Source organism: Anastrepha obliqua, chromosome 1 (genome assembly GCF_027943255.1).
Source record: "Anastrepha obliqua isolate idAnaObli1 chromosome 1, idAnaObli1_1.0, whole genome shotgun sequence".
Classification (NCBI taxonomy): Eukaryota; Metazoa; Arthropoda; class Insecta; order Diptera; family Tephritidae; genus Anastrepha; species Anastrepha obliqua.
In genome coordinates, this window is record NC_072892.1 from 76,862,654 (window position 1) to 76,889,524 (window position 26,871).

General features: G+C 35.4%; 1 long non-coding RNA gene across 1 annotated transcript; it reads left to right on the plus strand.

The window, feature by feature from the left end:
- Positions 1-2,432: 2,432 nt before the first annotated feature.
- On the plus strand, positions 2,433-26,297 carry LOC129242047 (uncharacterized). The gene is made up of 3 exons (XR_008582167.1): positions 2,433-2,590; positions 16,462-16,661; positions 26,240-26,297. It is a non-coding gene; the product is annotated as an uncharacterized LOC129242047 (long non-coding RNA).
- Positions 26,298-26,871: the final 574 nt, after the last annotated feature.

The following is a 26,871-nucleotide window of genomic DNA, read 5'->3' on the forward strand; positions in this document are numbered from 1 at the left end:
TGGAGGGAATACTTCTCGAACCTGTTAAACAGTGATAGCTGCGCATGTCACAGAGAATGTGAAGATCCCGATACCCCAATCGTCGACGACGGAATTGTCTTTCCGCTACCCGACCATGACGAGGTGAGAATAGCGATAATGCGGCTTAAGAACAACAAAGCCGCGGGCGCCGACGGACTACCGGTTGAGCTACTCAAACATGGCGGCGAGGAGCTGGTAAGGTGCATGCATCAGCTCCTATGCAAAATATGGTTGGATGAAAGCATGCCTGCTGATTGGAATTTAAGTGTGCTCTGCCCAATCCATAAGAAGGGTGATCCTGCAATCTGTGCCAATTACCGAGGGAGTAGTCTTCTAAATATCACCTATAAGGTTCTAGCGAGCGTGTTGTGTGAAAGGCTGAAGCCCACCGTCAACCAACTGATTGGACATTATCAGTGTGGCTTTAGACCTGGAAAGTCTACCATCGACCAAATATTCACAATACGCCAAATCTTGGAAAAGACCCATGAAAGGAGAATCGACACACACCATCTTTTCGTCGGTTTCAAAGCTGCATTCGACAGTACGGAAAGGAGCTACTTGTATGCCGCGATGTCTGAATTTGGTATCCCCACAAAACTAATACGGCTATGCAAGGATGACGTTGCTCAACACCAGCAGCGCCTCTCCGAGCCGTTTAATACCAAACGAGGTTTCAGACAGGGTGAATCGATGTCGTGTGACTTCTTTAAACTGATGTTGGAGAGCATCGTACGAGCCGCAGAACTTAATCGCTCAGGCACAATATTTTATAAGAGCGTACAATTGTTGGCGTATGCCGATGATATTGATATCATCGGCCTTAACAACCGCGCTGTTAGTTCTGCCTTCTCCAAACTGGATAAAGAGGCAAAGCGAATGGGTTTGGTGGTGAACGAGGACAAAACGAAGTACCTCCTGTTTTCAAACAAACAGTTATAATTTCGAGGTTGTAAAAAACTTCGTGTATTTAGGAACCAGCATTAACACCGATAACAATGTCAGCCTTGAAATCCAACGTAGAATCTCTCTTGCCAACAAGTACTATTTTGGACTAAGTAGGCAACTGAGCAGTAAAGTCCTCTCTCGACGAACAAAACTAACACTCTACAAGACTCTCATCATGCCCGTCCTAACGTATGGCGCAGAACGATGACAACATCCGATGAAGTGACGCTTGGAGTGTCTGAGAGAAAGATTCTGCGCAAGATTTTTGGACCTTTATACGTTGGCAGCGGCGAATATCGAAGGCGATGGAACGATGAGCTGTATGAGCTTTTCGACGACATAGACATAGCGCAGCGAATAAAGATTCAGCGGCTACGCTGACTGGATCATGTCGTCCGAATGGATACAAATGCTCCAGCTCTGAAAGTATTTGATGCGGTACCAGCTGGTGGTAGCAGAGGAAGGGGAAGGCCTCCCTGCGTTGGAAAGATCAGGTGGAGAAGGACTAGGCTTCACGAGAAAGAAACGACTGGCGCGCTTTATTAAACTCGGCCAAAATCGCGTAAGCGGTTATCGCGCCAATTATATTAAGAAGAAGAGAATCTAACCTAGGATGCTATTTAGTCCATTTATGCAATTTGGAAGTAAGGGAAAAAGAGACATAAGTTTATCCCGTCTCGATGTAAACCGTAAAAAAATATTTGCGGAGAAGCAAAAGAATGGGCCTTCTTGTGCTCATTTCAGCATTGCAAGATTTCGATAGGCTTCGGAAGATGATCACTAGACAACTTCGCTATCTTTCGAACTGGCCCGATCTCGAAATCCCTTGCCGAAAAGTGATACACGCAACTTTTTCGTCTGGTTTCAATGAAGTGCAGTACAATTTTACCCAATACTTTTTTTTCATTTTGTCTTTTGGGCCATGAATAAACTGAATGCCCTCTTTTGCTGTGTTTTGTAGCACACCGGTATTACCTGTTATTTAGCAAACGTTTTCGTTTATATGCTTTTGATTATTTTTTCTTTAAAATTTGCACTGAAGTAAAAGGTAGCTTTTCCAAGAAGACATCGCGGACATTTACGTAGCTGAAGATGACCGACGCAGGGTTAAAATTAGGCATCTTACATCACATTTTATTATTGTTTCATGGCTCTTCTAGAGGAATTGGCGGTACTTGAATTCATACACACCTACATTAAAATCTTTTTGAATTTTCCTGTTTCATTGTTCAAACTTTGAACCATGTAGCACAAAAATTATGGAAATACTGACACGAACATTATCCATGATATCGACTTTTTTTCATCAATCCAAATATTACAATATTCATACATACATATATTGAGCGTGTAGAGTTAGCCAATGGCAATATATTTTTTAAGTATGAAGATATAAACAGTTGCCCGTGGAGACGAGTTGTAATACATTTGAAATGTAGGTTGTGTTGGGTGGCTGGTTGTTCGTTTAGCAAGTTATTATTAGTTTCAATTTCCCGTTTGTATAGCTTGAAAGAATAAAGTGAGAACCGGGCATTTGACGAGCGGATTGTTTTGTATTCATTAAGATTAAGTACCTACCTTTCAAAATGTGTAAATGTTTGGCAGGAAATGTAGCGTGTTGGTAAGTTAACTCAGAATGTAAATATGTGAAACGCGGGCAATTATTTAATTTACGGGCATGATATTGAAACACTTCAAACAAAACATGGATATCAATCATGATTCAGTGATAAAAGGTTTGCTCAGTAAGCAGCTTTCTCGTTCTCTTTTGACAAATCGGCTCCCTTAGCAAAACACGGGATGCTAACTCTAGAAATTTTAAGTAAAAGTGTAGGAAAAGTAAAATTTGTAGAAAAAACATATCATTTTCAAAATAGTCTGCTTACGAGCAACAACTCGCTCAAGAGTTTTCATCGGTATGTTCAGGACTATGATAGTACGACATGGAATACATACCGCTTAAGTCAGGACATGATAGAGTATTTGACGCAATCCGAGATCGAGATGGAGAATTTACAAAGCTTTATTTCTTATGATGTGGTTATTTAAACGGAACTCATGTTTTGCAAAGAGCTGACGTTTGCTAAAGAGTTACAGAGAATTATTGGATAGTCCCGACGCAATCGATTACATTGCAGACCTCATTATAAAACAGTTGGCAGAACTTGTTCCCAATGAGCCCACCTTACCATGGATGTATGAAGTGTCCAGAGGAGGCTTAGCAAAGCACAGTACCAGCGATCAGTTTTAAATTTAGTAATTAATGCACAAAATAAAATCTTGGATTAACTGAAATAATTTCTTGTTTTAATATTAGCAGAAAAGTAACAATCTTCACTTATTAATTCAAGATTTAAGTTAAAGCCATTTTTACTCAATAGAACTACGAATTTTATTAAAATTCTATTATTACAAATGTTCTTCTAAACATTTGTAATACCGTGCAAAATAATTGTGCGGGACGAAATTCGATAGAAATATAAATAATGATATATTTATATATACCGAATTTATAATTAGTTACGACTAGTTGTTAATAATGCCTGTTGTTTTAATGTTTTTATTATTAATTTATTATTATATATGAAGGAAAAATATATGGTAATATTTATCACATACCTTATAAGATACGTTGTATACTAATATATGTATATAAATATGCATACATACATATACGTTGGTGCAATTTTCATGGTCTAATATACATATGTCCTATGCCAATACATATAAACATGCATATATACAATTTCGCGCGTTTGACAATTGTAATGAAGATACATACAAATCATATGGACATATCAAATGTACGAATCCATTCTCTCCGATATGATATGATAGAAAATAAAAGGGAGTGTTTCGAGTGTAATGTGTCTTGAAAAAGGCAAATCGTTGATGTTGCCTCTTAGTGTTGTTGACTTATTAACGTCTGATGCACAATCGAAATTGAACATATCTTTCGTGAATTTGATAAATGTTTCGACATTTTTCACGTTTGTGTAAATGTAACTTGTTCAATTCCATTGCGATTCCATTTACCTCCTTCTCTATATCCATTCAAAATATCTATCAAACAAATAAAATTAAAATTTTTGAAAAATGCAACCATTCCATCAGTATGTATTTTCTTATGACGTTGTCACGTTAAACTATTTTCAGTAAACCGACTTTACAGACAACCTCGTTTTTTATATATACAAATAACCCATTATATAAATATTATTGATATATTTATTTGTACATACACATAATAATAACATATATAAAAATCATTATTATATTTATTTTTATATAAACATAATAACAATAATATATATACACACGGTAGAAAAAGTCTGCGTTCACCCACTGTTATAAAGTATTAAAATAATTTAACGTGTTTATCTTAAAACTCTCAGTTATTTCTTTTCACTTATTTCAAAGAAAATTATTCGTAGAGGGTATGAACAAACTTTTTTGGAGTTTGAGCCGTCGTGTTCAGATAACGGGATTGTAGTACAGTTACTTAAATAGGCTGAGCAGAAAAAGTGTGCGTTCATTTCGAATAGTGACGATTATTTGCATGGCAATTACGTTAAATTTAATTTTAAATCATTCATGTAGTTGACGCGGTTAAGAACAAATCTAAAGAGGGAAAAATTGATATTAGAAATACATTTTTTGTTACTATGGACCAAAGGCGAAAAGAAATAGATATTGGTGAAAGGAAAATCATTGTAAGTTTGTGGCAAAATAGGAAGAGCTATCGTGAAATCGCGAAAATTGTTGGGAGGCAATACTCCTCGGTCCAAAGAGTGATAAACAACTTCAAGCAAACGAATTGTTTGGAGTCTAAGCCTCGTTCTGGGCGTCCAAAAAAACTGACGGAAAGAGAAGAACGCAACATAACTAGTCTTGTGAAGTCTAATTCACGAGTAACAGCAAACCAAATTTCAAAAGACATAGAAGTAAAATACCAAAAGAAAGTACATCCAGATACAGTAAGAAAAATTCTCAAAAGAATCGGATTTCACGGCAGAGTGGCCCGAAAAAAACCCTTCATATCACGAGTAAATCGACTTAAGCGGATGGCTTTCGCCAAGGAATACGTAAACAAGCCACCTGTGTTTTGGAATAGTGTGATTTTTTCAGATGAGAGCAAGTTTTGCATTTTCGGGATAAAAGGTCGTAAAATTATTTGGAGGAAAAACAGAACGGCACTTGGAAAGCAAAATCTGGTACCTACGGTAAAGCATGGGGGAGGAGGTGCCATGATATGGGGGTGTATGGCTAGTTCGGGCGTTGGAAATATACAGTTTATTGAGTCGATAATGAACAGACATGATTATCTCGATATTTTAAAAACGAATTTGAGAGAAAGTGCCATCAAACTGGGACTCGGTGAAAGATTTGTTTTCCAACAGGACAACGACCCGAAACACACAGCAGAGATTTTTAGGTTGTGGTTGTTGTATAATGTTCCAAAACAACTTCGCACACCCCCACAATCACCTGACCTTAACCCCATTGAGCACTTATGGGACGTTCTAGAAAAAAAAAATACGAGAGCGTAGCAAGGAAATGCTTAAGAACGCGCTTAAAGAGGAATGGGAAGCCATAAGTCCAGAAATAACAGCCAAACTAGTTGGATCAATGAAAAGACGCCTTCTAGAAGTCATAAAAAGCAACTAGCTATTAATTTTAAAACATTTCTATGATCTTAAGCCTTTTATTTTATTATTATTGAAGTGAACGCAGACTTTTTCCGTTTAGTTTGAATGGCCTTTTTAATTTTATGTGATCTCATTTTAAATTTGATTTTGTTATTGGTAGCGAAATATGTGTGATAGTTACGGTTAAGTGAACTAAATAAAACTCATTAAAAAAAATTTCTGAAATATTTATTGTTTTGAACTTTTTCTAATGCAAAGAATATTTGCATAGGTGAACGCAGACTTTTTCTATTATGTGTATATATAAACACATCATTGTTATGTATATAAACATAATAACGCACACACGCACACAAACCAAAATATAACAAAACGCAACGCAACGCAACACAACACAACATAACATAATTTATAGTAACGACGCATGAGGAATATAACGACGCATTTTTTGGTGCGTGCAGCCGGCTACATCGAATTATAATAACGTCAAAATCGGGATAAAATAATATTTTCGGGTTGGCTTTCCATTGCTACCACGATATAGTTATTTATAATGTCTAAAGCGTGGACCGAATTTAAAAATTATAACACAAAAATCTAGTCACTACATCAGCCTTTTGATTTATAGTACTTCTTATAAATTAGCATTAAGAATTAATAACAATATTTAACTTTAAAAATACTTCTTTTTTGCATAAGCTTAAAAAATGCCCTATTACAGACACTTGATTTACTTAAATACAAACACAGAAAAGTAACAATATTCACTTATAAACACTCTATATTATTTTTACTAAATAATAAAATTATAGCATCGACTTGATTTTTCATTTCTTCAAACGCAATTTTTTGGGTGGTGACTCATCTGGGGTCTTCCATTCGGCACTTTGACGCTTAGTTTCAGGTTAATGTTGGAAACACAATGTTGAATTCTGAGAAATGTTTGGTCCTCAGTTGACTTGTGCGGAATGAAACGTTCACAGACCTTTCGTAAGCCCAAATGATGAGTTCATGAGTGCGATATATCAATGTTTTGGAGATATTCAACTCCGATTCCATGAATTTCAACGATGATTACAGTTTTTGACAAATTTACGAACAATTTCGATGGAGTTTTCGGTAATTACTGATTTTGGGCGGCCCGTATGTTCATTGACATTTATGTCCTCACAACCATTTCCGAAACGTGTAAACCACTCATGAACTCTGGTACGAGACGGACAATCATCGCTTTAATCTTTTTTCATCAATTCAAATGTTTCGGTAAACGTTTTACCGATTTTAAAACTAAATTTGACAGCTCTTTGTTGGAAACTTATTTTTGTACCGATGACACAAACATACTGACACTACTTTGCTTCCACTGAACCAAATGTCACCAAGCTTTCACTGGAAGTCAGTTAGGAATGGAACTTCCAATTTCTTAAATCATTAAAAAGATGTCGCCATCAAAAACATTTTTCTGACGCCAGACTTGTTTATTTTGGACTTTACCTTGTATGGTATCTACGTTCATTCCATCGCCTTAGAAAATTGTGTTCAAGCAGTGTACTGAAAATGGTGTACTATGGGCTTACAATCTAAATTACAATATAGTAAAATCTACTGGGGTAGTGCATATACTACTAAAATTAGGTTTGCAGAAGTGTCTCATTCGAAGAATATGCAACGTTAGTTGTTTGGCGCACTCTGTGGATCTTTTTATAATGCTAATATTCTTCCCATGATAAACTTGTACTTGTACTACAGTTCTGAAATTGTTTTTATAAGGAGTTAATACTTACGAAGTTCAATCTACACGTCGAACAATTTAAAAGTAGTTCTCATTCACATGTTGTAGTTCCAATGTCTTCGCACCACCCTTTTTTTAATAAACTTCTTAAAGATATACAACTTATAAAATTACCCGTTTTCCTAACAGAAGTGGAAATATCTTTTTTGGTTTAAAACATGCGATATTGAAGTAATTTCTGTATAATTATTTTATTTACGTAAGTTACCATTTATTATCTTATACATATATTTAATTGATGCTTAATGCGTCCTACAGCATTTAGAATCCAATATTACATAACTATACAAGGAATTGCCATTATCACTGTTATATTTTTCGAACACTCTGTCATTAGCCTTCGATAGACACACCTTTTTTCCACAAACAGAGTTGAAGTTTTTATTTATAGCTTTTTTTGTAAGTATTTAGATTAAATAAATTTAAAATGAATCGTTTTATTGAATTTATTCAAAGATATCACATAATACAATATCATGCTTGGATTTTATTAACATAAAGAAAAATTTTATTAGAAATAAGCTTTGCGCTCTAAAGGAAAAAGAAATATATCGGGGAAACTATCTTGTGCTTCAGAAAACTAATTAGATATATAGTATAAACTAAAAATTAAGTAGTAAGAATACGAAAAAATAGCAAACTCATAAAAATTAGTTAGTGAATTATTAGTTAGTTAGTTACTTGCATTATATGGTTTTTGCAATAGTATGAACTATATTTTTGTATAAACTTGAAAAATATATACATAAGTAAATAGTCAAAACTTTTCAATATGGGGCGTACACTTACCTTTGAAAGGTGATTTTTTTTCTTTTTTGTAATTCCATGTCGGCCTCGTAAAGAAAGTGAGGTCGATAAATTTTGATCTGATTGGGATGATGACAAACTCATAAACTTATCAGTATATGGTGACTTATATGCAAAAAAACGTACGCGAACTACACACTGGGTAAATTTCACGCAATTATTTTTTTTTTCATCTCCATAAATTCGGTGCGCAGCAACTGAGGACTTACTGCATGAATTCGAAGATTAAAATCGTCTTTGCCAAAATACAGCTAACGGTATATTTCCAAGTGCCAGAAATAAACGAACTACACCCAAATATGGGGTTACTCACATCCCAATGTGTTTACCGAAAGCTAACTTTTATCTTATTTGAACTCTTGTATGTATGTAAGTGCACTTATAAGATTTATTAGACAAAAATGTATATATTTTATAAGATAATAAAGAATTGTAAACAAACAAACAAATCAGCCGTTGCTCAGACGGCAAAGATCTAACTGGCTATGTTGATTTTAGACCTCTTCTATTTGCCACTTCCCTGCTCGGCTCGCTTGACGTGAAATTTGCATGCAAAAGCAACAACAAAGTTATCGTGCAAGACTCGCCAAGTATGGTTATGCTTCATAAAACTGGTGGCTAATTTAATTTTAGGCAGCTCTATTTCAGCGCCGCCAAGATATATTTATTCATGCCAGTAGCTTCATCTATTCGCCGCTTGCTAACGCTTGGATAAGAGGCCTTTTTTCTTATATCACTAACACAATCTCAGTTTTTTCGTAAACAAACCTCTATGATGTCCCCAGCTACGTCAGCCAATCAGCTTATTCTCTCGAAATCGCTGAGAGCCGGTTAACGGTTTGATCTTGGCCCCACCTCTACAAATTATTTCACCATGTTGTAATCTCATTCTTGGCCGCCGTAGCCGAATGGGTTGGTGCGTGATTACCATTCGGAATTCACAGAGAGAACGTCGGTTAGAAACTCGGTGAAACACGAAAATTAAGAAAAACATTTTTCTAATAGCTGTCGACCCTCGGCAGGCAATGCCAAACCTCCGAGTGTATTTCTGCCATGAAAAAGCTCCTCATAAAAATATCTGCCGTTCGGAGTCGGCTTGAAACTGTATTTGTGGAACAACATCAAGACGCATACCACAAATAGGAGGAGGAGCTCGGCCAATCACCCAAACGGGTGTACGTGCCAATTATATATACCTATAGTATATATACGAGTATAATCTCGTTCTTGAGTTAATGTTCAAGCTGATAGTGACACAAAATACTACATTTACGCAATCGTTTTTTTTTTTTTTTTATTAATATCTTTTGAACGGTTTTAAAGAATTACTCTCCGTTTTTGGAGTATTAATACTGGTTCAAAAATGGGTCGATTGGTATCTACCCATAACGAATATTTTTGGCCAATTTTTCCGTAAAATCAACTAAATAAGTTTAAAGAAAAATTACTTTCATATACCCAAGTGGAATAAAGGTTGGGTGGATAAAAAAAACTATGCATTGTATATTAAACTTATTATTAAGTAGTCGTCGGATTAAAAAATTTTGGTTCAGTAAATTTTCAGTATTAAGTGCACAAGTAATTCAATAGATACAAATTAATAAAGCTGCATAAATAACTAATTTTAAGCTCACATGTCCAACCAAAGGTCTCGTAGTTAACAATTTTAATTTCAAGCGTATGTAATTATTTTTTTTTTTATTCAAATGGGCTAAACATTTTTGTGGATTTGGCTTGTATTTAGTACTGGATAAAAAACACTAACTGTAACAAAAGAGCTTTAAAAAAATTATTTATAGAAACTTAGTTATAGAATTTCACACTATAAAATAATGTGATAATGAGAACTTTTGACCGTGAAGACCTTAGGAGGCATCTATATTCCAACTATGGCTTCAAAACACTCTAATGGCTTTAGGCGAAAAACATCTATCAAAATGGTAAAATTAGAAAAAACAAATTTTAGACAAATAATTCCAAAAGGACTCGTCGAATGCATCAAAATTATCGTGATAATTTTATGGAGCGCTACAATTAAATACATCCATACCAAGAGCTTAGCGTGTATGATGTTTGATTAAGTAAATGTACATTTTAAATATAATATTACAGATTTTACATATTTTTTCACAAAAATTAAAAAAAACTTAATAAAACAAATAATTTTATGAAGATAAGAACAAAATTGTTCCCTAAATAATTGTAAATGCCCAATAAGCAACACATAAAACGTCCAACGAATAAAGGACTTCATTGGACTTGGGACGATATGACACAAGCAATATCCGAAATTCCTACCTAGATGGATTATTAGAATTGGCTACTGAAAAAACCATAACGACATTTTTACAAAAAGAGTACCTTTGAAAGAGAGAGAGAGAAAGAGTATTTTGTTACATAACATGAAATATAGCGAATAAGTTGTTCCCCTAACAAAAGAGTTTCTTTTAACAAAAAAACTCATAAATTTAATTGTACATATCAATAAAATATTTATTTATTAAAAAAAACGCACATTTTAAATACAATTTGTCACGCATATAAAGTTCTTTAAGTAATTCAATTAATATTTGGTATTTTATTTTCTTTAAATGGGCATTTTAGTGCGTTTTTATATGCAAAGCTAGGCAACACTGCAGTAGCGAGAGAGAGAGAGTTGACTGCTGAAAGCAGAAGAAAACCAACAGCAACTGCAATCGTGGGCAATGCGACCAGATGTTAAAAAAAGTAAAGCTAAATAAAACTAAGTGAATTATAACTAATTTTTAAAAAATGTATATATTACTTTTAATTAGAACAGGCTAGAAAAATGTCATGAAGAAAGAACTAAAACTCCGAGACTAAAAAAATGCTAACTCAAGTTACGAAAATGGTAATCTGGCCATACTGGTGCTAAACAATTCAACTCATAGTCAAATTCGCTGAGAGCAAAGTAACGGTACCATGATAGGCGCCATCTCATTATTCTTTCCATAATGGGTTGAAAATACTACGTTAAGTTGTATTTTACTTCTGTATGATTTTGGTTATCACAATTGTTTGTCAAACCACTACCTTTTGGATTTAGAATATTCATCTTTCTAAACCCTGAAAAAAATCGTAGCAAATTACTAAATTAAAGCTTTACAAACAACAATACCGTGAAATGTAGTATATGCATGTATAAAGAACTCGGTAACTAGGCACAAATATGTAGATGCCAAACACATGCATTGTCAATATACATACATATATACATAAATACGTATGTATATACATATTTATTTGTGCTCGGCATCCGTTTAATCGAAGAAGTTTTTCAGCTCACGCCAAAGCAGTTATTGTCGCAAAATTAATGGAAATAGGGTTCCAACTCGTTTCGCGTCACTCTTTTTTCCAGACTTGGCTCCCTCGGATCCATCGGACTACTGTTTGTTCTCCAATTTAAAGAAATTACTATTTTTCAGACATGGACAAATCCTTTTAGTCGGAAGGGGTATACAAAGTAGAACAGAGTTGTAGACGAAGTAGATAAGCTTAAAGGAGGCAATGTAGAAAAATAAAAAAGGTTTACCCCAAACAATTACGTATGTAAGTAGTTTTTATTTTTGAACGGACTTTGCAAACGAGCCTTGTATCTAACATTACAAAGGGAAAATGTTACACATGGTTGCATTCAGAAATAAGAACTTAAACATTGTTGCAGAATTGCATTTCAAAATATTTTAATATTAAGATTGAAATTTAAAATAAGTTAATATAGTCACATATAAAGGGTAATTTTTTAGCTAATATCTTTTTAAACAGTTGGTTTAAACAGCTGACGCACGTCTCGTGTTTTGTTTCACTGTCAAACATCTTCATTTTGGTCTACAATTTAACCTTTAATCGTCTTACAAACGATCAACGCTTGCAAATCATTGAATGTTATTATAAAAATGCGTGTTCTGTTAAGAAAGTTTAAGACCCACTTTTTTATCGAAAAAATGTGTTCAGCGACGAAGCTCATTTTTGGATCAATGGGTATGTAAATAAGCAGAATTGTCGATTTTGGTGTGAAGATCAGCCAGAAGAATTGCAAGAGCTACCCCGTGTATCCAGAAAGGTCACAGTTTGGTGCGGTTTATGGGCTGGAGGTAGCATTGCACCGTACTTCTTCAAAGATGCTGCGAATCGTAACGTAACTGTGAATGGTGAGCGTTACCGTGAAATGATATCCAACTTTTTTTTTGCCCAAAATGCAAGAGCTTGACTTGCATGACATGTGGTTTCAGCAAGACGGTGCCACATGCCACACAGCACGCGTAACAAAGAACTTGTTGAGAGGCGAGTTCGGTGAACATTTTATTTCACGTTCGGGGCCTGTCAATTGGTCACCCAGATCGTGCGATATTACCCCTTTAGATTATTTTTTGTGGAGCTTTGTTAAAGCTCATGACTATTCAGACAAGCCTGCTTCAATTGACGCATTGGAAGGCAACATTAAAGCATTTATTTGTGAGATACCGGCCGAAACATTGGAAAGAGTACGCCAAAATTGGACAAATTGGACTAAGCGGATGGGCCATTTGAAGCGCAGTCGCGGTCAACATTTGCATGAAATAATCTTCAAACATTAAATTATATGGACTGTCCTATCGATTTAAATAAAAATTTCATGCATTTTTCTGAATTTTACGTGTGTTTTTTTGAAAAACTTTCCTTTAGCTCTTAAAAATCACCCTATACTATATTCATATGATGTTACATACAACCGTTATGTAAACAAAATGGCAGTATTCTTGTGTTCAAGTGGGCGCGGGTATAAAAATAATGTGTGTTAAATATATATGTAAAGCAAATTAGAACAACCCCTCTGTCGCACTATAAGGATTTATACAATGTATGTACACATATAAATGAAAAGAGTGTACATATCTGTTTATTCGCATTTGAGAGGCATTCTTTTCCCAAGTGTTTTGTACACCCATTGCATGAGAGTTTGTAATACATTTGTGACCTCATTGAATAAATTTCTGTAGAAGCTATGTTAATGTTAAGCATTAGCATACACTAACAATTTCATATTTATGTGTTCCTTGGCGCCAGCAATACCCAAATATAATACTTCGCATAATACAATCAAGATGACGCAAATACAAACATGAGCAAATCTACTAAACTGCGCAGATATGTACTTACTTTTATGTGGTGTGAGTAGATATGTCGCCGCTCAGATGAAACATAACCACTACATAAAAGTTAATGGCATAAGTTTTAAAATAGTGAGATTTTTTAGGGTAAAAAGAAAATTTAGAGTTCCATATCTTAACGAAAGTGGCGAAGAATTATTGGAAAGAATTATGCTAGAATGTGTTAAAATTTTTTAAATTTCAAATTTAAATGCTAAGTTCTCAAACCATATTGAACGGTTATATGTACATACATACATATGTACATATATATGTACATAATTTGTAATCAGAAAGGAAGTGGTTTTAAGTTGTGGGGACTTTGTGGATCGGCAACACTTTTTGTGAATATAAAAGTAATAGTATCATGTCACACCGCATTGGTTAGCACTTCTTTGTACGATGCCTAATACTTCCCTATGTTGCCACTACATGGTAATGGTTGTACAGATTAGGCTTTATGCACTGCGACCACATTGATTTATTGTGCGCCTCTATTTACTTAATTATAATTATTTAGTATACCGAGGAATCGCACCAGTTCCTTAGGAGGGAGCAACTGTAGGTCTTCCTCCTCTAGTAGGCACAAGCCCAGGATTCTGTGCCTCCTGTGGCCTCACAGTTGGTAATTAAGTGTTCCATAAACTCCTCTTCATCACAGCAGAACCTGCATGATCTTGTACTAGATAACCCTATTGTGTTAAAGTGTTTATTACAGGCAAAGAGACCTATAAGTGCTCCACAGAGTAATCTGAGGCCATTTTTATCTAGGGTTAGAACAGATTTTGCTCTGTTGGCATTGAAGTTCAAAAACTTTTTGGAGTGATTAAGGCCGCTTGTGCCGTTCCAGTGTTCCCTGATTTTAGTTTGGATCCATTTTTTGGTTTATTTTTGTTAAAGCCGAAAAATGGGGTTAGGTCAATAAATAGCCCTTCTGTTCCTCTTTTGGCATACAAGTTTTCTTTCTCCTTTTCTTCATGTTGCTCATGTCCAGGTACCAAAATCAGGGAGACTTGATTATGTGTGCCCAGTTTGTTAAGTGCATTGTTGCTCTATTAGGACTTTTGACTTGAATGTAAAGCTATTCAAGGCTTTGAGAACCGATTGGCTTTTGGATATGATTCTTACAGTTTCCATTATGGCGAAGAGCTCCGCATGGAAAATCGTGGTATCTGTACTTAAAGTTAGAGATTTGTGTGCTCTAGATCCGATTATCCTGCTCCTACTCCTTGGAACGTTTTGGAAGCATCTCTGTATCATTTTTGTGAGTCATCATTTAGCCATGTTGGGTTAGGGTTCCACTCTTCCCTAGACGGAAAGATAGCCTTGTATCTCTTTATAAAATTGAGTACGGATTCCGTGTGGTCATTCGCCTGGGTTATGCATACTGCATGTTGAACCCTGTTAAAGATATTGAGATATCCAGTAAGATCTCCTGGTTTAAGTTTTTCTTTCATATGAAAAGAGAGTGCGAACAGCTTGGAGCGGCCCTAGCGCGACGGAGAAAGCAGTATGTGGGATCGAGAGAAAACACCGAGGTGGGAAGCGAAGGACCTTCCCCCTTAAAGATCTTATTTATCAGGAAAAAGAATACGATCTCAAAAAATAGTGCAACGAGTTAGGTCAATTCTACGTGAGTGATATTGATGGAAATGAACTTTACGAAGAAATACTTGAATGCAGGATGTTGCTCACGAGCCGAAAAAACACCATTTCAAGTTCAGAAACACTCGTCAAATTCATTGTTCGGTTCGAAAATGAAAGCGTGTTCCCGAATCTTCGCGTCGGCATTCAAATTATACTGACAATAGCAGTTTCCATTGCTAGCTGCGAGAGATCCTTCAGCAAGTTAAAACTTATACTGTCTTATTTAAGAGCTACAATGGGTGTAGAAAGATTTTGCACTTTGGCGTTATTAATATTTCGCTGCCATGGGCGCTACGTCCTCCAGGGACGCCTCTGCCTAAACATACACAACAATGGCAGACAGCCTACGTTTGTTACTGATGAAAGGCAGGAGGTGATTGATCTCACCTTATCAAATTCAAAGCTTGGGTGGTCAATCAGGAACTGGAGAGTCCTTGCCGAAGATTCGTGCTCGGACCACAGTTATATTGAGTTTCAGTGTGACGAAGAGGCACAAATGTCATTGCCCTCTAGAAACCCCAGAAAAACAGACTGGCAAAAGTTTAGGGGGCCGTTGCAGGGCTTTGGCCTAACGCCACCAAGACTTCGAAAATAACAGGGTATTGAGGCGGCAGTTGAGAAACTCAGCGCTGCCTTAGTTGAATGTTTAAGTCAGCCTGTCCAATTTGACATCTCCTTGATCGGACTGTCGTTCCATAGGGGATCGAGATCGTATCGAACATTTTTAACTCTTATGTACGTACAATTTATCAAGAACTTACATCTAAAATAATGAATTTAAAACATGGAATTGCCAAACGAATCCAAATTATACTTACTTTTGTACCACCCAAGATAAACTAACATTAACTTTACATTTACACATACTTACCACCCTTATATTTATAAGAACCACTACACTTAAGTCTTTAGTTAAGTTTTGGGCTAAGCAATATTATAAAAACATACATATGTATGTGTGTTTCGGAATGAATGAATTAGAGCTCTTAGTTTACGGGAAAGTAAAACCGAAGGGGAATTGTTATTGTTCACATACTCCCCACACTAACGGAAAAACCTTATAGAAAATTGTCAGTATTGTCTTTCATCACATAAATTGCAATTGATTACTTTGCTGCACTAGGGAAAATTGCTTTTCAGCCACTCCCGTTTTATAAATTTTACAATTTTCAACAATTTTTATCCTGTTCTGGTGATTAAAAAGATGTTACTTGCTTTATGTTCTTATCAAAATTTTATACCTGAAATTAGGCAGCACTGCATTTTAACAGTGTAAGACAAAATTATGGTAAAGCGAAAATTATTAATTTTTATCGGAATATAATTGCGCTTCTACAATAGATCAAAGAAATTTACTGAAAATTTTATTAATATACATATATGTATACATCTACCAACGGGTTGCCCATATTAATTTACACAAGTGTACATTTATTTTCCTTTGCAGCTGCTTCAATTGCGCGCTCAGTGTTCTAATATCAATTCTAAGCGCATTTTTTGTGGTTTTTCTAATAGTCGGCGTAATAGTGTACTTTGTTTATTATCATGAGCAAGAAAATGACACTGCAAGCAAAATAAGGGACGGGCTAAAAGCAGGGCTTGACAATGGATTGGACAAAATAAATGATGCTTTATCAAGAAAATAAGGTAAATACTTATAATACATACATATATTTAATATGAGAACATTTTTACCATTCCTCTTGTAACTCCTTTTCGAAGTTAGTTTATTTTCGAACCTAATAACCGACCACAGGCTCTTGATATCATTCAAATCTGGCGATTGCGTACAATCACGGTTTTATGCTTTGAGTCGTTACCCTGATAGAAGCGAATTTTCCGGAATGTTTAATTGTGTGGCTCTTTGCAGCAAATTTTCCTTTGAAATATCCACATACTTATGCCATATTACATTCAGCAAAAGTTAAATTTCCAGTTCTTTAATAACGCTCAATAATATGGTAAACAGTACGGGGGACTCGCAGAGAGGGGAGTCGCATTTCAAATTGCAATGAAGGCATTCGATTTCGGGCAATAATTATTTTCAATTCGTCCCCTTAGTATAACAATAGCCTATGTGCTCATAGGCTATTATATTATTTTTTTATTGAATTTTTGGATTCTCCATCGTCGATTTTATATATAGTCATAATTTTGTCAAATTCTAGTTCCACAAAGTGGGTCAAAACGTCAGTCAAAAAATAACAAATATTTACAGACATAACGAGATTTGAGTGAGAGCTACTTTCGACAAAAAGTTTGAAATTCATTTTCTCAAAACATCAAAAAATGTATAGGCTATTTTAATACTAAGGGGACGAATTAATCTATTATTTCATAAAAACGTAAATTGTTAACTAAAACCTTATTTGTGACTTTTATAAAAATACATAAATATGATATTAAATAAAAATAAAAAAAAAAATTGTTGGGGTATTATAATTTATTACAAGATTTTAATTTTTTTTTTTTTATTGCTACATCATTTTGACTGTGATTGTAGCATCGATACATATTTTTCTCACATTTCCTCATTTATTGACTATTTATATTATATAAAAGAAAATATTAGTATGAACTTTATTTATTCTATCTATATAAATTAAATAACTTAAAACTGGTCGCTTTCATAGAGGCAAAGGTATTGGCAATAAAACTAATATGTAAATATAACTTAACTTAATATTTTGTTAGCATGCCTTTTTGTTTGAGGACGGCATTTCAGCGATTCTGCGTTGAGCTATTAATTTTTTTGCAGTTTCTTCCCTAATATTTTCTGATTATGATTTTAATACTTTTTGCAAATCCGACTGGCTTGTAGTCGACTGATTTGTGGTGTGCGTCTTGATGTTGTTCCACATATGTGTTTCAAGCCGACTCCGAGCGGCAGATATTTTTTTATGAGGAGATTTTTCATGGCAGAAATACACTCGGAGGTTTGCCATTGCCTGCCGAGGGGCGACCGCTATTAGAAAAAACGTGTTCTTAATTTTTCATCTTTCACCGAGATTCGAACCGACGTTCTCTCTCTGAATTCCGAATGGTAGTCACGCACCAACCCATTTGGCCACGGCGGTCGCTAAAAAGTGAATGTGTTTGCTATTTTCAGTTTACCCGCACCTCGTGCAACACTCTTCAAACTGTTTTGGAATGTGATTCCTTACCAAAATCATCCTTGATATTTCCATATATTAGTGTGGGAGGGAGGTTTAACTCCATCTTAACTTTTCGAATGATTTGGGCTCATTCACGTTCTATTGGCTTCCTCGAGCGACCAATACGCGACTGGCGAGGCGTTTATTCATGCTTACGGCCCAGGCTTTTGATTAATAATGCGAATTCGTCCTTTAAAATGTTCCGTTGCTTTTTATGAACTCCAAACTAACTATTATCGTTTTGTGTAACACCGTTGCCAGACAAGCGAGTTAAGCCCAAGCAATTGTCCTGTGGAACACACTCAAGCTCATAGCCCATTGTGATGTCGTGTGGGGAGCTTTCCCTATTTCTCCTAAAACCAGTGTGTGCTTTTAAACAATTTTAGAATACCTCCTATTTCTGCGGAACTGAAATCTTCCAATTCGTTAAAAAATTGTCTACCTAGAATAGCAAATCTCCGTCTGGATAGAGCTGGACAATGGCAAAGAAAGTGTAAAATTGTCTCTTCCTCTTCCTCATCAAGACAACTTCTACAGAAGTCATGTGCTTGCACACCCATCCTTTGGGCGTGCCTATCTATTAGACAATATCCCGTTATGACTACACTAAGAGTCGGCCACAGTTGATGGACGATTTTACAGGTGGCTTCATTACGCCATCATTCGTTTGCTTTCCTTACGATTTCTTCAAGGATAAGTAGCTTACATGTTTGTAAGGGTATGCCTATGTCATTGTCTATGTTGGTGCCGAGTCTCGCTGGCTCATCGGCTCTACAGTTACCATCAATATCGCAATGGCCAGGAACCCATATTATCCTTAGGCGAAATGACTCATCCATCTCGTTAAGAGATGTGCGGCATTTCATGGCTACCTTGGAGGTTGTCGACTGTTTTGTAAGGGATTTCAACGCCACCTGGCTGTAAGTGAAAATATAGATGTCATTTCCGGATATCGCATCACACTGTAGCAGTGCCGCGGGTTTCGTTATTGCCATCAGTTCGGTCTGAAAGACACTACAGTAGTCGGGGAGCCAAAAACTGAAGGAGATCCCCAGGTGCTTTGAGCCATCTGTGAATACATGGATAGACTCGCCCTGTCTTACATCGTCCCGTTCCCACTCTTCCCTTGAGGGTAGGAAGGTCGTGAACGTACTAATGGCGAGTGTGGGCGGGAGTGCATAGTCCACCAATCCGGGAATCTCCGAAGTGCCAGCTAGGATTTTCCCGTGATCGTAGCTCTTATTTGACCACTTTAAGTGTTCAGCCTTATTGCCGTGTGACGAGCGATATATTTTGCCTGTAATTTACCGGCAGGAAGTTTAATGTCGCATATAATGCTTTCGATGGTGTGGTTGACATCGTGCCAGTTATGAGAACAGATGCTAGTCTCTGAACCTTGTCAAGTTTTTTGATGCTCACCCCCTTCTCAAGGGCATTCCACCATATTACAATACCATAGTAGAGAATAGACCTAACCACTGCTGTGTATAGCCAGTGTATCATTCTGAGTTCCAATCCCCATTTCTTTCCAATTAGCCCTCATCGTCATCATAGATTTGCGTACTCTATCTGCGGCCGTGAGCCCCCAATTTAGCTTCCTATCCAGTACAAGTCCCAGATATTTCGCCTTTTCTGTTACTCTTAGTGGTTTCCCTCTTAGGAATATGTGTTTAAGCAAGTGTTTTATGTTTTCTGCTAAATAGTATCAGATCCATTTTTTCCGGATTTACTTCAAGTCCCCGACTTTTACACCAAAGTGATAGTCTGTTAAGGGATCTTTGTTGAAGATCGCATAATGTCGGAAGGTGTTTCCCCGAGATTGCTTTAACAATATCATCGGCATATGAAATTATCTTATCCATTGGCTAAACCATGTGGTCCGCTGCTGCCAACGTTGCTGTGGGTGTTTCTCCTCCCGGAGTTCCCGTGTCACCTGAAGTGACAGGGACAGCAAGATCCGCTTGTCTTTTGACAGTGCAGATCTTGCTTCCCGAGTTAAGCCCAAACAAACATTAAAATTTTGAGGTGTGAAAATACGTTTGCCTCGAAGAAATTTAAATAAATAATGGACTGTTGCGTGTTTGGCGGAGCTCCTCCTCCTGTTTGTGGTGTTCGTCTTCATGTTGTTCTACAATTGGAGGGGCATACAGTTTTAAGGCGACTACGAACGGCAAATGGTGTTTTATGAGGGCAGAAATACACTCGGAAGTTTGCCATTGCCTGCCGAGGGGCGACCGTATTAGAAAAAACTTTTCTTCTATGTAATTTTGATGTCTCATGCACGAAGAACCGAACGTACGCAACAACCCATTCGGCTACAGCGGCCGCAGAAGTTAGAAAAGTAAAACAAATGTCAATCCTTATGCCAGGATTTTAACTCTAATTCCAGCATAAATAAATAAATCATTGGCTATGGTATATCTCTAACTTTGACCTGTCTTTCTTCGCGCAGTTTGTTAAGCGTAGGGGGAATGTGCCCCTTATATTGGGTGAGGTCGTGTTTAATAATAAAGTGGCGAGACTTAACGTGGCCCTGTAAATGGTAGAATCTATAGCTTTATGCCCTCTACGAATGATAGATGAAATTTTATGAAAAGCTTTTTCATGGCAGAAATCCACCCGTTTCTAACATTTTATTTACACGTTCGGCTTCGGCTAATCGGGCTAATGGAGTATAAGTTGCATGTTTTTCAATCATAGATTTTTAAACTCATGAAATTACTTCGTATGAACGGTTTTTTGATTGCAATTTACACATCATCGTTTGCTTAAAAACCCTAATTATCGGGAGCAATGGCTTTAAAGACATGTTTAGGCAGTCATCTCAGCATGCTTGTCTCGATTTATCTGTTCAAATTATCACATTTTTCCAGCAAACGTGCAACTTGTACTTATGTATGTATATAGATGAAAAATTGTAATGAAATATTTAAATCTCCCTTGAAAAGCCATGGAAATACAGTCGAACTTCGATAAGTCGAACTATGACATGCCACAAAAAAAAATCGAGCTATCAAGATTTCGAGTTATCAAATATAATATACATATGTACATACACACATAAAAATCCATAAACAAAATAAAACCTGATGGAAAAATAAAACAATCCATAAAACTCAAGAGTTAGCAAACAATTTTATTGATAAAACAGTACATGCTTAAAATTATGTATAGTTGCTATATAATATTGCAGGTGTATATTTTAAAATTACATATACATAATTAAGAACATTGTATGAATAGATGTATAGCTTTCATTCGTTTAAAGTAAAAAAGTCAGTTATTTGGGATTGACGAGAGGATTTTTTATTATGATCCTCAAAAAAAGCTTGAATATTATTTAAACCATTGTACAGAGAATCGGTTGTATGCTCATTGGTTTTTAAATATGACCGCAAAATCTTGAACGAATTTGCAACTAGCTCGTTTGAAACTGGTTGCAGCATATCATCTTGCAAATCATCTTCTATATCACTTTCGCTATCATGCTCAGATTCGGATTTAGATCCCAATAGCTCCACAATATCTTAATCTGTGGGAAACTCTGAAGTAACAATATCGTCATCCATAAAATCTGTACCTTTAATATTATGCCAAGCTTCATATTCATTCTGCAGTTGAATTTCTTCCTTACTCCTTTCTTTTATGCGTTCGCTTATGAAAACCAAAGGAATGTCATCTTCTTCCTCCCATTCAGAATATTAACCGAAGCCGGCTTTTCTAAAACAATTAGAGATGATTTCAGACTTAACATCGATTATTTATTAGTTATTAGTTAGTTATTTCATCAACACAGTCCATTAATGTAATGTTAAGATTTTTGTTTACTTCAAAGCATTTTATAGTATTTTTTAAAATTCTGCGACGATAATGACATTTTAAATTTTGTATGACACCTTGATCGAGTGGTTGTAATTTTGATGTCATATTCAGGGGGAAAAATGCAAGTTTTATAAACTTTAATCTCTGTTGGATGTCTTTAGGATGGGCTGGGCAGTTGTCAATAAAAAGTAGAATATTTCTTCCGGCTTTTCCAAATTGTTTGTCTAAGTTAAGAAGCCATTCTTCAAAAAAGGCTCCTGTCATCCACGCCTTTGAATTTGCGTAGAGAGGTAACCATTTAACACCTCTAAAACAGCGGGGTTGATTACTTTTACCTATCAAGAGTAATTTCAATTTTTCTGACCCATCCATGTTTGCGGCAATCATCAACGTAACTCTCTGTTTACTGTGCTTTCCTCCATGGCATTTCTGGTTTTTAAAAGTCAAGGTGTCATCTGAAAGACATTTAAAGAATAAGCCCGTCTCGTCTGCATTGAATACGTCCCGTGCTTGATAACCTTCTAATAAATGAGGTAAAACATCACGTTGCCATTTCATACAGTCTTCTTTGCTTACATCATTACTCTCACCATACGCCTTTTTATGACATGTAATATACCAGATCTTAGAAAAAAAATAACTTTATGCGCCAGCTTGCACATTTATTTTATGAATGTACATACCTTCGTTTCCAATTATCGAGCCAACCAGTGCTTGCCTTGAAATTCGGTTGTTCTAATTTTTGACTAAGTTCCAATGCTTTTTCTTTAAGTAATCCTCCGGATATAGGCAAATTCCGTGTTCTTGCCGATTTAAACCATTCTAAAACTGCTTTGTCCACATTTACGTATGTTGGCTTTTTTAGGCTCTTTGAACTCCCACTTGCACCACCACTTTCGATTGCAGTAATAACCGTTTGTTTATTTTTTAAAATAGTTGACACTGTATTTGCCGGAATAGCATACTTTACAGCTACATCTTTTTTTCGCGCACCCATTTCTACTTCCTTTATTAGTTTAAATTTGTCATCAATAGATAAAGTTTTTAAACAACGTTTTGATGACATGTCAACAGAGTTTATTTTCGCGTAAGAACTACAAATAAAATACCTGTGGACTTAAACAGTGCAGCGATCAAACTGCTGACATCTGTTTGCTATAAAATAAGCAACACGTGATAAGGGGTTTCCCCCGGAAATTCGACTTATCAAATCTGGCGCCAAATATTCTGTTCGAGTTATCAAGATATTCGAGTAATAGAAGTTCGAGTTATCAATTAAAAATTACACACAATTCTCACTCTAAACGCCATTGCCAAGCAATTTGATTCGAGATATCAAATATTCGAGATATCGAAGTTCGACTTATTGAGGTTCGACTGTATTTACCTTTTTACCATCAACTCGCTTTCTTGTTTATCTGAGATTTCAGTAGAAATTTTCGGTTGCTTTTAAGCAACTTACCGATGAGATAGAAAATTTCGAATAATGCTCAAACCCCAGCTAACGAATTACGAGGAAAGCAACTGCACAAAATATACTTGAGTTGAGCTGCTGGAAAGAAAAGACGGTAACTTTTTTTATGTCATGCAAACAGATGCACAATATTACACCATAGAACACCGCGTTATTGAGACTTATTATGGACAATCTTTAAGACCAACACATCTCGAAATTCGTGGCTTTTTGTTTTTCAGTGGGTTTTACTTGTAGACGTGCTCATGGAGAGCATTTCAATTGTGTAGTATTTTACATATAATAGTCATTTTAAATATTTTTAATAAAAATTGTGAAACCTGAAAATATCTAAATGTTTAAATGTTTTATTTTAAAACAAAATCTAGGCGCGTCATTTGAAATACTCTTTACTTCAGAAACTCCACTTAAATATCAAACGGGGTTCGCATGCAGTAGTATTTAAGTAGCATATAATTCATTAAAAACTCCATTAGATGTAACTGACAACAATTTCACCAACTATGATTTGAATTCTTTTATTCAAGATTCAAGCCATATAACGCGGCATACAACTGTGGAAGAACATAAGACGCACACCACAATTATAAGGAGGAGCTCGGCCAAACATCTATCAAAGGGTGTAAGCGCCAATTACATATGTATATAATATATCTATGGACATATTTGTATAAGTACAGTGGCTCACAGCTTATTTCGTGTGCCCGTTTATCAAAATAAAAAAGTTTAATATTTTTGTATAAACTTTATTTAGAAAAAAAACTTAAACGTACATTCAAAGATAAATTATTTCTTGTTACAAACATACATAAATAAACTTAAATTCTTTCTTCTTAAGTAATATATTTACAGCGTAATCAAAATTATAAGTAAATCCACGTCACACCTTATTTCGTGTGCTTAACCAAACTAGAAAAAACATGATTTTTTTTTTTTAATTTATTAAGTTTTTACTAATCTAATATTTTGTAGGGTAGCCTTTTTGTTAATACAGCTTTTAAGCGGGATTGCATGGAGCTAACAAGTTTTCCAGTGTATTCAGGAGATATTTTCTCCCACTCCACTTGCAATGCCGTTTTTAGATCTTGTTTGTTGCTTATGTTATGTTTTCTAATTTTTTGATCCAGAATATTCCATAAATTCTCAATTACATTGAGATCAGGTGATTGTGCTGGCGTTTTTACCACATGAGGGCAATTCCATATAATCCACCGTTGCACTAATTCCGACTTATGCTTCGGATCATTGTCCTGATAGAACCTGAACCTGTCCCGAATGCCTAATTTTTCAGCACTTTGGAGTAAATTATTTTTTAATAAATTCAAATAAACTGTTTTATCCATAATTTCGTCGATAAAAACCAAGTTTTCGACACCAGCTGTTGACATGCAGCCCCAAACCATTACATGGCCCTCACGCAGATTCTTCGGGTCCAGCTCCGTGTTGTGCTTACGCCAAACGAAAGACTTTCCATCGGAACCAAAGAGGTTGAATTTGCTTTCGTCGGCGAAAATAACGTCATTCCAAAATGTTTGATCTTTATTAACATGGTTTTCGGCAAACTCCACCCTTAATCTTCTGTTACGCTCATTAACAAACGGTTTGTTTCGAGGTGTATGACCATGGAAATCAGCTTTGCTCAGAATTCTTCTTATTGTTTCAGGATTACATGACTTACCAAGTACTTTCTCAACCTCTTTTGTCAAAGCTGGCGCACTAATCCGTGGGTCTTTTTTAATTTTTCTATTCCCGCCTTGCCCACATATGTTCATTTATACCAGTTGATTCATCGATTCGCCGCTTGCTAACGCTTGGTGAAAAGAAGACGCCTTATTTATCACATGTGCCACACGTTTTTCATTTTAAATGTTTGTTTATAATGAATATTGTAAAAAATTTTAAATCAAAACTTCTTAAGGGGGTCTTCTGGTCTCGAGGCCCTGAAATGAAAGGTTTTTTTGGGGATTGATTGTGACAAATCCTGTGAATATTTAAAAAAAAATTTTTTTTATTTTAAAGGTACATGTCTTGGCTTTTAAAAAATGGTTTTGACTTTGAAAAAAATTAACACCCGCGACCTGGAAATGGCGCTGAAGACGTCCACCTCCAAACGAAACACGTCTCCATTTTGGTCACGGTTTTTCCACCTGGGTAATCAGAAAGCAAAAATTAGATATGCGTTGTCTTCAGAGTTGCCCTGGTTAAGTTTTCCCGTGACAGATTTTTTTTTTTTTTAATTTTTTTCAAAAGTTATGCAACAATTTGCAAAAAAAATTTTTTTTGCTCATTTTTTGAACTTTAAAAGGTTATAAAAATGGAATGAAAAAAAATTTCAAAAATCGTACACGGGGAAACTTAGCGGTAAGTTTTCCGAACCTTTTAAGACCAAAACCATTGAAATCGGAGTATAACTACTATGAAAAGTGTGACCAAAATGCTTAAAAAACACGATTTTCGGGGAAAAGCGTTTAAAGATAAAGTTTATGATAAAACGGCCGGAGGAGGGTACACTTCGGTGCCCAGAAAAATGTGAAAAAATGCGATTTTCAAAAAATCCTTTCTGTGGCGTATTCTCGCATACACATACAACAAAATTATGCAAAAAAAAAAATCGATTTTTTTTTCGCTGGAGACCAGAAGACCCCCTTAAGTCTAATCCTATAAGTCTAGGAAAAATTAGACTTTTTTAGTCCGTTTATAAAGACGTGTTATTTTGCCTATACATAATATTAATATAATATGTTTTATAAAACTTTTTTTCTTTCTAATTTTAGGACTACTGTGCCATGCCAGGCATAAAAATGCCCAACACTATTTTAAAATGAATCTTGTAAGCAACGCTCATAAATCAAAAAGATTAAATTGATGGCCTAATTATAATTAAATATTCTAAACAAATACAAATCTATATGTAGGTACAAATATACTCTGAATTAGTATACATAGACCAGGTCTCATATGTAACATTTAATATGTCATATTCTAAAAAAAGAAAAGAAGCTGTCCTTGCTCGACTTCGTTAATTTTCAGGAATGCACTTTTTTACAGTATTATTTATTATGTATTGAAATTGATATCAAATACGAATGTATGTTTCTATAAGCCTTTTGTTTTAATTTAAAACTCTCAATGCAACTGCAATAAAAACAGTTCATTTAATTGATTGTATGCATTGTACCATAGCGTAAAAGAAATTAAAATAATTATGTTTCCCCAGCAAGTATGCAAATATTAACAACGGAACAATACGAACATATGCCAATGTAAAGTCCAAAATTATTCCGCATTTGTACACTTGTGATCAACACTTCTGGATTTTACTATAACTCACTTTTATTTCTGCACCAGGACATGAATTCGTAAGAGTAAAATTTGTACAACAACAATAATACATTTTCTATAAACA